Below are 14,598 nucleotides of genomic sequence, written 5' to 3'. Positions count from 1 at the left end.
CCTAGGACACTCTTTCTTGAGTGCCCCGCTTACAGGGGGCAAACAGGTTCTGTGACCCCTGAATAAATCAGGACCCTGACCCCAGCCAACACCCTCCCACCCGGCTTGGCCTGATGGCCACAGATGAGTGCCCACTGCCCTGCCTCCATACTCAGCAATTATACACAGTTGACCTGGGCTCATCGTCTGGTGCGGTGCCGGATATGGGGACTCAAGCCAGGACCGAAGCAGGCAAACATCCTGCCCTCAGAGTCTGACCAAGGCGCGTGGGTCCAGGCCTTGCCCCATGCAGGCCCAAGCGGGACCCTTGCACTGGTCACTATCACCTCCCTCTCCACCCTCCCCCCCCTTCCCCCCCCCCCCCCCCCCCCGGCCGACCGCTGTCTTGGGAGGTCAGCTGGGCTCTGGATGGGCTGGACGCCGCCACAATCACTTGAAGGTGGTCCCAGCTGGTGTCCCCCTGGGTCCCAGTGCCCACTAGCGGACAAGACCGTGTGTGTCCCATGATGCTCAGACACAGATGTGTGAGAAAAGACACCTTCGCAGGGTCCCATCTTCTTTACCCACATTTACAAGGAGCATTTACAGAAGCATTTACAAGGCCGGTGAGGCCAGCAGCCGGTGTGGACAGGAGAGGCAGAGTGGCTGGTCAGAGACGTCAGGGCGTGACCAGTAGTCAGTTGTGCCGGCCTGAGACCCTTGGCTTTCCCCTGAGGACAGTGGGGAGCCGCCGGTGGCCCTGGGCGGAGAGACCGCGTGTCCATCCGTTCCATAGGCCACGAGGACGTTGTGTCTGTGGTGCTTGTTCCCACGATCCCCCAGCACCCAGAGCAGGGCCTGGCATGTGCCCACCAACAGGCGTTGGCCCTGAGTGGTGCTGGCTGGCTCCTGGCTGGTTTCTGTGCCCCTCCCCCACAAAGCTCTCCGCAATACCCTGCCTCCCTACCTCTCCAGCACCCTGGAGAGGCTCGGGGTGGAAAGGGAGCGGAAGAGGCTGCCCCCAGGCCCTGCGGCTGCTCCCCAGAGGGCAGTGTGGGGCTCCATCCCCCGGTGGGCGGTGCCACAGGACCGCGTGGGCTGGGATCTGGGCTGGGCTGGGATCCACGGCCGGCACCAGACGGAGCTGTGTCCCCACCTTACGCAGCTGCCCTGGCCCAGGGCCCTGTGTTCCCTAAAACCCTGTATAGCCTCAGCCAGGTGCAAGGGTCCCGAAGAGGGCCCCGTTCCCTGCCCCTGCCAAAGGCCGGGAGAGGCACTCCCCTGTTGGACCAAAGGCAGGGGGCCCAGCACAGAACTACAGGGCCTAGAGGCATTTGGTGCCCACTGACGGGGGGGTCCAAGGCAAACCTGGTGGGAACAGGTCTCCCAAGTCAGTCCAGCGGGTGTGTGTGTCCCAGAAAGCTGAACCCAGTGAAGAGTCCCGCGCGTGGTTCTGGTGTCTCTGGCTCCTAGTGGGTGGGGCCACGGTCTGGAGACTGTCCAGCCCGACGACCCTGGACTCTAGCAGGGAGAACCAAAGCCCCGACGGGTTGGGTGGGCCTGGGTGAGTCAGAGGGTGAGAGCGGTTGGAAGCCACTTCCCTTCTTTTTTTTTAAACTCAAAAAAAAAGTTTTTTTAAATGTTTATATTTAAGAGAGAGAGAACACACACACACACACACACACACGTGAGTGAGGGAGGGGCAGAGAGAGGGGGTGACAGAGAATCCCGCACAGGCTCTGAGCTCTCAGCACAAAGCCCGATGTGGGGCTCCAACCCGCCAACTGTGAGATCATGACCTGAGCTGATGGCTGACACTCAACCGACTGAGCCACCCGGCCTCCCAGAAGCCCCTCCCCTTGACCTCCTCTCCCAGGCCTCCCGGGTCAGCCCCTCCGGGACCTTAGGCACCTGTCTGTCTGTCCCCCTCACAGCTGTCCAGCACCTGCCACAGGCCAGGCACTGCTCTGGGTGCTGAGGAAATGTAGGGGACAGCACAGGGGACTCGGGACACAGGGAGGACTCAGCAGAAATGAGGAGGAGCGAAGGGAGGAGCTCCTGAGAGCAGACTAAGGAGGTGATGATGGGTCAACACACTGGGCAGGAGCAGGCTGAGCGCAGCGGGTGGGGACCGAGAGCGAGCGACGGTCCCGGGGCCAGAGAGGGGCTGCCCGGCCGGGTCACTCTGCTGTGCGGCCACCGGGAGGACCTTGTTTGTCTCTGAAGGAGGCTGAGCTGCAGGGAGCACGGTTGAGGGGCAGCAGCTGCTGGCGGAGGTTGGAGGCAGCCAGGGCTGAATGTAGACAGAGACTACGAGCCCCTCGACTCTGAGAGGCGAGGAGATCGAGAGGGAACGACAGCAAAGGAGACTGGGCAGGAGCGGCCGGAGACGGGAGAGACCAAGAAGGGACAGCCTGGAAGCCGGACGAAGACCAGCCAGAGGAGGTGGCGGCCGGCCGTGTCAGCCCCACCGCGGACCAGGTGCAGGTTGGGATTGCACGCCGACCACTGGATTTGGCAATCTGACCTTGAGGAGAGCAGTTTCGGGGAGGGGCTGGGGTGTAGTTGTAAAGATCCAGTGGTGAAGACAGAGGGGTGTTGACACAGAGAAGCCAAGTAGACGGCGGGGACAGCAGGGTCCCACACACTGAGAGGGACGGACGTCTCCGTAAATGGGCAGGTGGATGGGAGGATGTGGGTCTCCCCCTCACAGCATGCACAGCCATCCATTCCAGGGGGATTTAAAGACATAAACAGTCAAGGGGCAATCCCTGAGGGGGAGGAAGGCGGAGAAGAACATCTTCGTGATCTTGGAATCACGGGTTTCACCGACCGAGATGTGTTGTTTAAGTAGGAAATACAAAAAATGAGGCCAAACCTGCAAGAGACGTTATCGAGATAAGACGACAAACTGCACACGGAGGAACATGTTTGTAAAATACGCCCCTGGTAACGGACTGATGTCCAAAATGTGTGAAGAACTCCTTTTTTCTTGATATGTATTTCTTGGAGGGGGGAGCAGGGAGGGAGGGGCAGAGAGAGGGGGACATAGGATCCCAAGTGGGGCTCTGCACTGGCAGCAAAGAGCCAGACGTGGGGCCCAAAGTCGCAAAGCATGCGATCGGGACCTGAGCCGAAGCCGGACGCTCAACCGACTGAGCCCCCGCTCCAGGCACCCCAGACCGTTTAAAACTCAACAACAAGAAAATGAACAACCCGTTAAACAATGGGCAAAGACCCGAACAGGGACCTGGCGGAAGAAACAAGAGTGCAAATAAACCCATGAAAAGATGCTCACGTCAGGGGGGAAATGCACATCAAAACGACGAGATCCGACTCCACACTTGTTAGGATGGCCAAACCCCAGCCAGCGACAGCACAAAACCGAACTTACGCCGACGTTCCGTCAGCCATCACGCTCCTTGGCATCGATTTACCCAAAGGAATTGAAGAGGTATGTCCACATGAAAACCTGCATGTGGACGTTTATAGAAGCTGTGTTCTTAATTGCCACAACTTGGAAGCAACCACGATGTCCAAGTAGGTGGTGAATAAACCGTGGTCCGTTCAGCGTGGAAACAGAATGAGCTACGAACCGTGAAAAGACAAGGAGGCATCTTAAATGCACCTTACTCCGTGCAAGAAACCAATCGGGTGCCCCAGACTGTGTGAACCCCACGCTATGACGTTCTGGAAAAGGCAAAACCAAGACAATAAGAAGTCGTCCTAGGTCGGTGGCATCTCTTCAGGCCACATCCAACCGAAATGCACCCAGCCACCAAGTCGGGGACGAGGACGCCAAAGCCTGGAGAAGCTTGTCCCCAAGGCTGTGGAAAGGACGAACGATTTGTGACAAAGTCACACGATGGGGGCTCAGGTCCTCGAGAATGAACGAATTAGCATCACGTGCACCGCGAGGAACCCCTCAAACCCCACTGCACCCGTGGCCCTTCTCTCCCTCGCCCCCCACCCCTCAGTTAAAGGAGGAGGAGGGTGGGGCGCCTGGGAGGCTCAGTCGGTTGAGTGTCTGACTTCAGCTCAGGTCATGATCTCACAGTTTGTGAGTTCGAGCCCCACGTCGGGCTCTGTGCTGACAGCTCGGAGCTTCAGATTCTGTCTCCCTTTCTCTCTGACCCTCCCCTGCTTGTGCTCGGTTTCTCTCTCTTTCTCAAAAATAAATAAATATTAAAAAGTTTTTAAAAAAAAGGAGGAGAGTGGGGACTCCCCGCTGGCTCTTCTCTGCCTTGGTCTCCCTGCCCCAGGCCAGGGTCTCTCGGGGAGGCTCTGAGACCCCCCCAGCGGCTCCCCGTGCAAAGCAGGCTGGAAACTGCCAGGCCCTCCCTCCCACTAGAGTTCTGGGCTTGCACTTGCGGCTTCCTGGACCCCCCCCCCCCAACCCCGGCCCCGACGTAAAAGGAGGGTCTGCGGGTCCTGAGCTCAGCCCTGGAGCTGGGGGACTTGCCAAGGGGCAGAACCCCAGGGAGGGGATAATGGTTTTCATTAGGTCCCTCCTCCCACGGGGCTACAAGTGAGCCACTGAGATGCTGAGTCATGCCTACTCTGCTGTCTTCCCGTCCTCCATGCCCTGCCCTGCCCTCCTCCTGGGCCTGAGTCAGCCCACACTCAGCCCTCAGAGCCGGCTACACTGGCCCTTGGGAGGAAGGTGAGGGTGCAGCGCCCTGGGGCCCCAGCCACAGGCCCGTGCTCTTAGTTCTGGAAGGGCTGTGTGGGAGGCCGTGTGAGGGAATTAGCTTCAGATCAGCTGACCTTGGACAGCTTGTGGGGGAGGGTGGGAGTGGCTGACACAGTTAGGCGGGGGGAGGGGGTGCCCAGGCACAGGTGAAGAAGTGGGGGTGGGGTGCCCAGGCACAGGTGGAAGGAGGAGGGTGCCTGGCACCCCACCCCGACTTCTTCACCTGTGGCACAGTTAGGGTCCCAGTGGCTCACAAGTCCTCTGGAGTAGACCCTCCCAGCCCCAAGGGTTGAGCCCCGAGCCGTGGTCCTCCTCCATCATGGCTGCCCTGGGGAGGTGGGGTGAGGGGCTGGCGGCCACATGGGACCTTTGGGGGTCCCCAGCGGCCCAGGGGTCAGGGACCTGCCTCAGCAGCAACCCCAAACCTGGAATCACTGCGTGCAGACTCTCTGGTCCTGGAACTCGGTTGGGGACCCCTGTTTTTACTCTTTGTCAAAACCCACCGTACTGGAGGGTGCTGGCCACTGTGCGACATACACACTGGGGTGAGCAAGGCAGCTGCAGACCTGCCTTCCTGGGGCGGCTAGACCCGGACCAAGTCCTCAGCCAATAAATGGCCTAGTATGGGCCGAGGGACAGCTGAGGCTGCGGCTCTAAAGACGAGGGCGGGGCACCCAAACCCATAAAATATGCAGGAATAAACCCAACCAAAAAGTTAAAGGTCTGTACGCCGAAAACTACAGAAAGCTGATGAAACAAGCTGAAGAAGACCCCAAAAATGGGAAAAGATTCCATGCTCCTGGATAGGAAGAACAAACATTGTTTGAATGCCGATACTACCCAACGTAATCCGCACGTGCAATGCAATCCCTGTGAAAATACCAGCAGCATTCTTCACAGAGCTAGAACAAACAACCCTAAAATTTGCGTGGACCCAGAAGAGACCCCGAATAGCCAAAGCAATCTCGAAAAAGAAAACCAAAGCAGGAGGCATCACAACCACGGACTTCAAGCCGTATCACAAAGCTGTCATCATCAAGACCGTACGGCCCTGGCCCAAGAACAGACACCCAGATAATGGAACAGAATACAGAACCCAGAAATGGACCCACAGACGAATGGCCAACTGATCTTTGACAAAGCAGGAAAGAATATCCGATGGAATGAAGGCAGTGTCTTCAGCAAGGGGTGCTGGGAAAACTGCACGGCGACACGCAGAAGAATGAACCTGGACCGCTTTCTCACACCAGACACAAAAATAAACTCAAAATGGGTGAAAGACCTCAATGTAAGACAGGAAGCCATCAGAATCCTCGAGGAGAAAGCAGGCAAAAACCTCTTTGATCTCGGCCGCAGCAACTTCTTACTCAACACGTCTCCGGAGGCAAAGGAAACAAAAGCAAAAATGAACTATTGGGGGGCACCTGGGTGGCTCAGTCGGTTAAGCGTCTGACTTCAGCTCAGGTCATGATCTCACGGTTCGTGGGTGTGAGCCCCACATCGGGCTCTGTGCTGACAGCTCAGAGCCTGGGGCCTGCTTCGGATTCTGTGCCTCCCTCCCTCCCTCCTTCCCTCCCTCTCTCCCTCCTTCCTTCTCTCCCTCCTTCCCCCCCCTCTGCCCCTCCCCCGCTCACACTCTGTCTATTCTCTCTCTCTCCAAAATAAAAAAAAACATTAAAAAAATTGTTTAATGAGTTATTGGGACCTCATCAAGATAAAAAGCTACTGTACAGCGAAAGAAACAATCTGCAAAACTCAAAGGCAACCAGCAGAATGGGAGAAGATATTTCCAAATGCAACATTGGATAAAGGATATACAAAATCCATCAAGAACTTGTCACACTCAACACCCAAAAAACAAATAATCAAGGGAAGAAATAAGCAAAAGACAGTAAGAAATGGTCAGAAGACATCCAGATGGCCAACAGACACATGAAAAGACGCTCCACATCACTCATCATCAGGAAAATACACATCAAAACCACAATGAGATACCACCTGGCACCCGTCGGAACGGCTGACATTAACAACTCAGGCAACAACAGATGTTGGCGAGGATGCGGGGAAAGGGGAGCCCTTTGGCAAACTGGTGCAGCCACTCTGGAAAACAGTATGGAGGTTCCTCCAAAAACTAAAATAGAACTACCCTAGACCCGGCAATTTCGCTACTAGGTATTTATCCAAGGGATACAAGTATTTTGTTTCGAAGGGACACAGGCACCCGCAGCCCTATCGACAATAGCCAAAGGATGGAAAGAGCCCAAATGTCCATCGAAGGATGAATGGATCAAGAAAATGTGGTATATACATACAATGGAGTATTACTCGGCAACCGAAAAGAATGAAATCTTGCCAATTGCAACTATGTGGATGGAACTGGAGGGTATTATGCTAAGTGAAATTAGTCAGAGAAAGACAAATATCATATGACTCATATGAGGAATTTAAGATACAGAACAGATGAACATAAGGGAAGAGAAGCAAAACATAATATAAACACAGGGAGGGAGACAAACCCTAAGAGACTCTTAAATACAGGGAACACACTGAGGGTTGCTGGAGGGGCTTTGGGTGGGGAGATGGGTTAAATGGGTGACAGGCATTAGGAGGGCACTTGTTGGGATGAGCACTGGGTGTTATGAGTAAGTGATGAATCATTAAATTCTATCCATGAAATCATTATTACACTATACGGTAACTGGCTTGGATGTATATTTAAAACGATAAAAATTAAACACGAAAAGAAAGGTGAGGAGGGAGCTTGTCTTCAGGACAACGGCGAGGTGATGAACAGGGGCTGGCCTGGGAACAGCGCGGGGCTGGGGGGCTAGGGGGCGGGAAGGTAGGGAGAGGCTCTCAGGCTTGGGAAGAAAACTACAGAGACCCTAAGCCGGAACTGAGTCTGGTGGCTTCCAGGGGTGGAGAGAAGGCTCCCGGGGCTGGGAGAGGTGGGGAGCATGCACGAGGGGGGGTCAGAGGGAGGAAATTCTGTCCGCAGATGGGCCTTGAGGCCAGAGCAACATTCGCCCTTCCCTGGTGTCCAGCCTGCAGCCCCCCTGACGATGAGCCAATTCCTTGAAAGGAGTTTCTCTCTGTGCGATATTCACACCCTCTTGGTTTTAGTTTCTCTGGGGCACCGGGTTCAGGAAAACCTTCCTGGGGAGGGTGCCCCCGAGGTGGGTTGCGCACCACGCCAATCAATGGTGGTGACCGGGCCCCGCAGGGTGGGAGGTGACGGGGTCTGGTCTGCAGGCTCTGGGCAAGCGCCCGGTTAGAGTACCGACGACGCAGGATGAGTGACGTGGCCAGCCTGCCTTGTGGCAGGGTGGGGGGCGGGGAGGGCCCTGGGGGGGCGGGGAGGGGATGGGTCCGGGCCAAGCCCACTGTGTTAGGGATCACCTATCGGTGGCTTGAAATAATACCAAGTATTCTCCCAGTTCTGGAGGCGAGAAGTCCGAAACCAGCCTCACTGGGTTAAAACAGACATGTCACAGGTCTGGTTCCTTCTGGAGGCTCCGGGGAGGCGCCTGCATTCCTTAGCTCAGGGTCTCTTGCCCCATCCTCACAGCCAGCCACCTAGCATCCTCCCTCTCCGCTCTGACCCTCTGGCCTCGCTGGTACTTGGACATGAGGGGCGAAGTCAGAGCGAGGCCAGGGGAGGGACAGTTGTGGGAGCAGGCTGCCGGGGGGGTGCCAGGGGACACATACAGGAAAACTAGAGCAAAGGGACAGGTAAAGAAAGGAAGGGCATCTGAGTGGCCCATAATGGGGCCTGGGGCAAGTGCATACATAACCTGAGGGAGGCTGAGTTGAGGGGCCGGAGATGGGATGGGTGGGTGGCTGGACTTGAGAAAGCTGACTGGACTGTGAGAAGATAGGCCATGGGGGATGGACTCGGTAGGATGGGGTCCTAGGGGCTGGGTTGGATGGTGTGGGTCATGGGGGCTGGACTGGGTTGGATGGTGTAGGTCTTGGGGGCTGAGTTGGGTGGGTGAGATGGAGCCCTAGGGGCTGGGTTGGATGGTGTGGGTCATGGGGGCTGGACTGGGTTCGATGGTGTAGGTCTTGGGGGCTGAGTTGGGTGGGTGGGATGGAGCCCTGGGGGCTGGGTTGGATTGGATGGGATTGGTCATGAGGGCTAGGTTGGATGGAATGGGCCCTGGGGGCTAGGTTGGGGTCGTGGGGGCTGGGTTCTGTTGGATAGAATGGGTCATGGGTGCTGCGTTGGGTTGTATAGAATGGGTCATGGGGGCTGGGTTGAGTTGGATGGAATAGGTCATGGGGGCTGGGGTCGTGGGGGCTGGGTTCGGTTGGATAGAATGGGTCATGGGGTCTCAGTTGGGTTGGATGGAGTGGGCCCTGGGGGCTGGGTCATGGGGGCTGGGTTGGGTGGGTGAATTGGGTCATGGGGGCCAGGTTGGGTGGGAAGGGAAGGTTGGTTCAACTGGGGTGGCAGTGGTGGTTAGACTGTCTGTCCCAAGTCTGCTGGGCTGGATTGGGTGGGTTGTTTGTCAGTCCTGCTCTGTGTCAGGAAGAGCTGGGCAATGCCTGTGGCTTCCCCTAAGTACTCCAAGTGCCCCACAGAAGAAGGTGTGACTTGTGTCGCTCCCGGCAGGTGGAGGCTGATGCCAGGGAGGGGTGCTGCCCAAACACCTGCATTGGGCTCCACCCAGATGTGCAAGTGACCACCTTCCCGGCAGCTGGCAGCAGCTGACCCTTCCCCAGAAGCATCCCATTCTAAGGGGACCCGGCTTTGCCCCTGGAAAGGGGCCTGGGGCCATCTTGCCTCAGTCCACCAGAAGTGTCCTTGCAGGGGAAGGGGGTGTCCGCCTCAGTGCCCTGCAGGGGCAGGGCCATGCGAGCCCAGCACAGCCTCACATCGATGGGTGCACAGGTGGGTGCGGGCCAGATCCCAAATCATCTCCACTCCTGGGAGAACCTGCTTGGCCTCAGTGTGACCGGAACAGATGTTATCTCTCCTGCAGCCCTCCGCCCTCTGCCCACGGCCCGAAGGGCTGCCAGGCTTGTTCCCAGGGCTGGGCCGGTGGCCGGCGGTCAGTACCCACCTGCTCTGGGGAATGCCAGCTCCTCTGTGGCACCCAGCCCCTCCCAGGCAGCTGGACAAACGGGTCTGGGGCTGTAACGCCCCCTCTCTAGGGAGCAGTGACTCAGAAAGGCAGGGAGGGTGGGTGGGGGCAGTGGCCCCGTGTCCCGTGCACAATGCCCCGATTCTTCCTCCGTGACCCCAAGTGTTCCTGCGACTCTGGCTCAGACAGTCAGTGAGCAGAGGGACAGGGACGATGGGCCTGGGCCCTGCCCCCTGGAGGCCTCCACTTTCAGTCTGGAGGGACCCAGACCGTGGGTGCCAGTCCCCTGCCCTGCAGGTGACCCAGGGCTGTCCCTTGCACTTCCCACACTCGCTCTGGGGAAGCGTGGCTCTGGAGACACGCGGGTCCCCTGCTGCGAGACCCCAGGCAGGCCCTCAGAGGCTGCTCCTGGAGACTTGGCCTCTTGTCTGTAAAATGGGACTGTGATACAGAGCCTCTCCTGCAGGGAGGGCGCAGTGCCCGGTGCCTGAGGCATAGCCCACCCCCCTCTGTCTGAACGAGGACTTTGGCCACCTCTGTTCTGACCTTGTCTGTACCTTCTAACTGGTGAAGTTCTTTCCAGCTGGCCTCTCATCGGGCAGAAGCCCCCAGGGCAGCATCCCCTGATGGGGACGGAAACTATGTCTCCAGCACAAGCCTGCCGGGAGCCAGCGAGACTCCCTGACCGCCCCGAGATGGCAGATGGCACCCACCTGACCCTCGCCGCCCACCGGCACATGCCCACCCACTCGCCCCATCTCCCTACAGAAACCAGCCAGTCTCAGCACTGCGGAGACCGTTCTTGAGACGCAGGCCCGCCGTCCTCCCAGAGCTCGCCTCGCTGAAACAGCCTCTGTGTCACCACCACCACCCAGCCTCTGCCTTTGGATGTTGTGAGCGGCGAGCAGCCGAACCCGGTCTGTTCGGGACCCCTGAGCCAGGTGTCCTTGCCCCCCCGCGCCCCGGCCACATGACTCTCTGAACTTTGCCCCCTCTGGCCACATGCTGAAGGGAGGACCCGAGGAGGACCCCCCACTCACTGCTCTGCCGCGAGTTTGCAGGACGGGGCCCCTACCCTGGATGCTGGCAAAGGAGGGCAGGGGGAGGCCCAGGCCCTGCGCAGGGGGTGGGGTCTCGCAGGGCCCCCGGAGGGCACCTGGGGCTGTGCAGGCCTCCCCTCAGGAGTATGTTCGGGAAAACCTGGTACCACAGAGTGCCTGCAGGGGTGGCCTCGGGAGGAGCGGCCACAGCAGGGGGACATCCGTGCGGCACCCGTGGGGGCCCTGGGGACGCATGATGGGCAGAACCCACGCAAACCCTGCCCTCCGGGAGCTGGGGGCCTGGGCAAGTTATGGGGGATGGCAACTTCAGGAACGGTCGAGGGAGCAGGCACAGGGCACTGGCTGGGGGCACATCACAACTTACATGGGAGGTCAGGGTGATGACCTGGGGGGAAAGCGAGCCTCCTGACTACTGGGGCAAGCGTCCTGGCCAAGGGATGGGGCAGCAAGTGGGAAGGCCCCAAAGTGAGCACGGGAGGTGGGGTCGGCCAACAGGAAGGCGCCGGGGGCCCCAAACCGCTGAGCCTGGGAGCCGCCCTCAGAGGTGCTGGAGTGGCTGGTGCCTGTCGCTAACCCCGGGGAGCGTGGCAGGCCAGGGGCAGGACCGGCCCCGAGGGACGTGGCCAATGCGGCCAGAGGGACAGCTGGGGACAAGCCTCCCCAGGGAGAGCCCCCCAGGGGAGTCAGGGAGAAGGAGGCGGGTCGCCAAGATGACTGCGGGGTCCCGCCTGGCACAGGACAGCGGGGAGGCCCCAGGCCCTGCTGACCTCTGAGCACATGATGAGAGGCCTTCTTGTGGTCAGCAGGGCCTGGCCGGCCACTTCCTTCCCTTTCCCGAAGCGGCCTCTGCGCGCTGCGGGTGGGGGCGGTCGTGGGAGGCTGGGCTGCGCCCTGGGCCATCCTCTGCCTTGCGGCACCCCCTGGGGGAGGCGGCCCCTCTGCTCAGCCTCGGCCGGTCTCTGCCCACAGCCGCCTGTGCCTGGAGCGGGGACAGAGGCTCTCGAAGCCCCTTCAGAGCGGCCACAGCCCATTGGCCCTGCTGGTTTCTGCCATCTGGGTGGCCCTGCCTGTCCTTCCCCCTGCCCCCTGACCATGGAAGATCTCAGGACCTGCCCGGCGGCGAGTGGGGTCCAGGCCCCGTGCCCCCGTGGGGAACAGAGCACGAATGCCACTTCTCCCCGTCCCTGACCCTCAGTCCGCTCACCCTGCTCTGTCCCTTCCTGCCAACCGGTCCCCTTGTCCTTGTGCTGGGTTGAATAGCGCCCCCTCCCAACAAGAGATAGGCATACCTGTAAGGGTCAATTTTATGTGTCAACTGGGCTGGGCCATGGCAGGTGGGGGGGGGGGGGAGGGCTGACATTTGGTGGAAGTTGATTCTGAGTGTGTCTATGCACGTGTTTCTGGATGAGACTAACATGTGAATCGGTGGACTGAGTGAAGTTGGTTTTCCACAGGGTGGGTGGGCCTCGTCCAATCAGTTGAAGGTGTGACTAGAACAAAAGGCTGACCCTCCCCTGAGTGAGAGGGAACTCTTCCTGCCTGATGGCTTTTAGCCTGGGATGTCGGCTTTTTCCTGCCTTTTGGACTAGAACTGGAATGTCGGCTCTCCTGGGGCTGCAGCTTGCCACCTGGAGATCTCGGGACTTGCCAGCCTCCATAATCATGTGACCCGATTCCTTATAAAATAGACAGGTGGATAGATACGCAGATTGATTGATGATAGATGATTGACAGATGATAGACAGATAGACAGACAGACAGACAGACATCCTGTCCGCTCTCTGGAGAACCCTGACTAACACAGCATCCTAATCCCGAGAACCTGTGAGCACATGACCTCACACAGCAAAGGGACTTTGCAGATGGACTTGAGTGGACCACCCTGAGCTGGGGGGATTGCCCTGGGTGGTTTGGGTGGGCCCTAAAGGTAATCACAAGTGTCCCGATGACACGGAGGCAGGAGGGCCAGAGACAAGGAGAGTCTGGAAGTCACCAGCCGCTGCCCATGTGGTTGGGGGACGGGGCCACGGACTGGGATCCCCAGAAGCTAGACAAGGTCAGGAACGGATTTGCCGTGGAGACTCCGGAAGGAGCCAACCCCGGGGGACCCCTGGACTTGAGCCCAGTGACACCCATATTGGACTCCCAGCAGCTCCCAGACCATCGGGTGGTGGTGGGTGTGGCTTTGAGCCTTGATGTTGGCTGTGGGAAGGGGACACAGGCCTCCAGCCGGCCTGGGGAGATTGGGTCAGGCTCCTGGTCCCCCTCACGTGTGAGTCCCTGACTTGCCAAGGGGGGGCGACATTGTCCATGTGCCGACTCCTCAGAGCCAGGGGAGGGATGGAACAGGCTGCTCAAGCAGCTCTCCAGGGGGGCCTGAGCCCTGCCACCACCCCCAGGGGCACAGGGAGGAGTCTCCCCTCCAGACTGTGCCCCCGGAGCAGGGGTGCTTTCCCGGCCCCCGCCCCTTCCTGGGCCCCTGTGCTTCACCTCTCGTTGACCTTGCTGGGTCACCAAGCACAGCCCCCCGCTGAGACCCAGGAGCCCTCCGGGAGTGGGTGTCAGGAGCTGGGTCTGGTGGGGAAAGGGAGCCCCCAGTCACCGCCAGCGGCAGGCGCACCCCGGCAGGGCGGTGACAAGAGTCTGCTCGGCCCTCCTCCTGCCCTCCCCGCTCCCCTGTGGGCCGGGGACAGAGGACAGGGCCCTGTCACCTCCTGTACCGCCCTGGGAGCGGCCCCACAGGATCAGGGGCCTTCCCGCCCCTCACTCCCAAGGAGCGTTTTTTCTGTTGGTCACTTTTACGCTCTCGGCGGTGCAGGCAATTAGCTCCAAGAGGTGTATTCAGAAAAGCAGTGCACGCACGTGTTTAGAGCTGCGTTCACACCCCCCCACACACACACACACACGGGGCTCACACCACGTTCACACCCCACACACACACACACGGGGCGGCTCACACCGCAGACGGTCACCGGCCCCCGCCCTGGAGGCCGGAGCCCGAGGTCCAGGAGTGGGCGGGGCAGGGTCCCCCCGAGGCCCCTCTCCTGCGTGTGGATGCCCGTCCTCTCCCTGTGTCCTCACGGGGTCGTCCCTCCGTGCGTGTCTGGGTCCCGATCCCCTCTCCTTACAAGGACCCCGGCCACACGGGACCAGGGCCCACCCCGGTGACCCCGTGTCGCCTTAAACATTCACAGATGCCATCCCCGTGTGTGGTCACGTCCTGAAGTCCTGGGGCCAGAACTCCAACATGGATCTGGGGGCACAACTCAGCCGTCACGGCAGCAGCACCCCTGCCTCTTCCACGTCCTCACCCCCGCACACGCACATCCTTCCTGTGCGCACACGCACCTCCGTATTTCCAAGTCGCAGCCTGGAACCGCTGCCTGCTGACCTCCCGCTGTGCGCTACAGAGACGGGGCTCTCCCCGGTCAGGCCCCGGGTCCCCACGACCCCCTCCGCCGGCCCACCCGGGCCCACACTCCTCTGTTCTCTGCACCCTGGGGCCCGCAGACTCCTTTGCCCGCCCCCCCCCCCACAGCTCCCTTTCCGCTCCTCCGAACGCCTGCCGATGGTTCCTGGGGCACTTGGACACAGGACACAGGTCCACGTGGTTCTCCCCAGGCCCCCACGCTTCGTGCACTTCACCCCTGCTCAGCCCGGCTGCCGACTCGCCCCGCAGACCTTTCCCGAGCAGCCTCAAGAGTGCCGTCCCCGGTGCCTGCCTGCTCTGGGCCCCCATCCCCTCCTGTCCTGAGGTCCTGCCCCCAACCCGTGCAGA

The 14,598-nt window shown here is 59.8% G+C and overlaps 1 protein-coding gene across 1 annotated transcript in view; it reads left to right on the top strand.

Moving 5' to 3' along the window:
- Window positions 1-14,598, top strand: part of TNNI2 (troponin I2, fast skeletal type) — a 309,296-nt gene that overhangs the window by 260,755 nt on the left and 33,943 nt on the right. The gene's annotated exons all lie outside the window — the stretch shown is intronic.

This window comes from Neofelis nebulosa, chromosome 10 (assembly GCF_028018385.1).
Source record: "Neofelis nebulosa isolate mNeoNeb1 chromosome 10, mNeoNeb1.pri, whole genome shotgun sequence".
NCBI classification, from domain to species: Eukaryota; Metazoa; Chordata; class Mammalia; order Carnivora; family Felidae; genus Neofelis; species Neofelis nebulosa.
The sequence above is the reverse complement of the archived record's forward strand: the minus strand, read 5'-3'. Positions and strand labels throughout refer to the sequence as shown.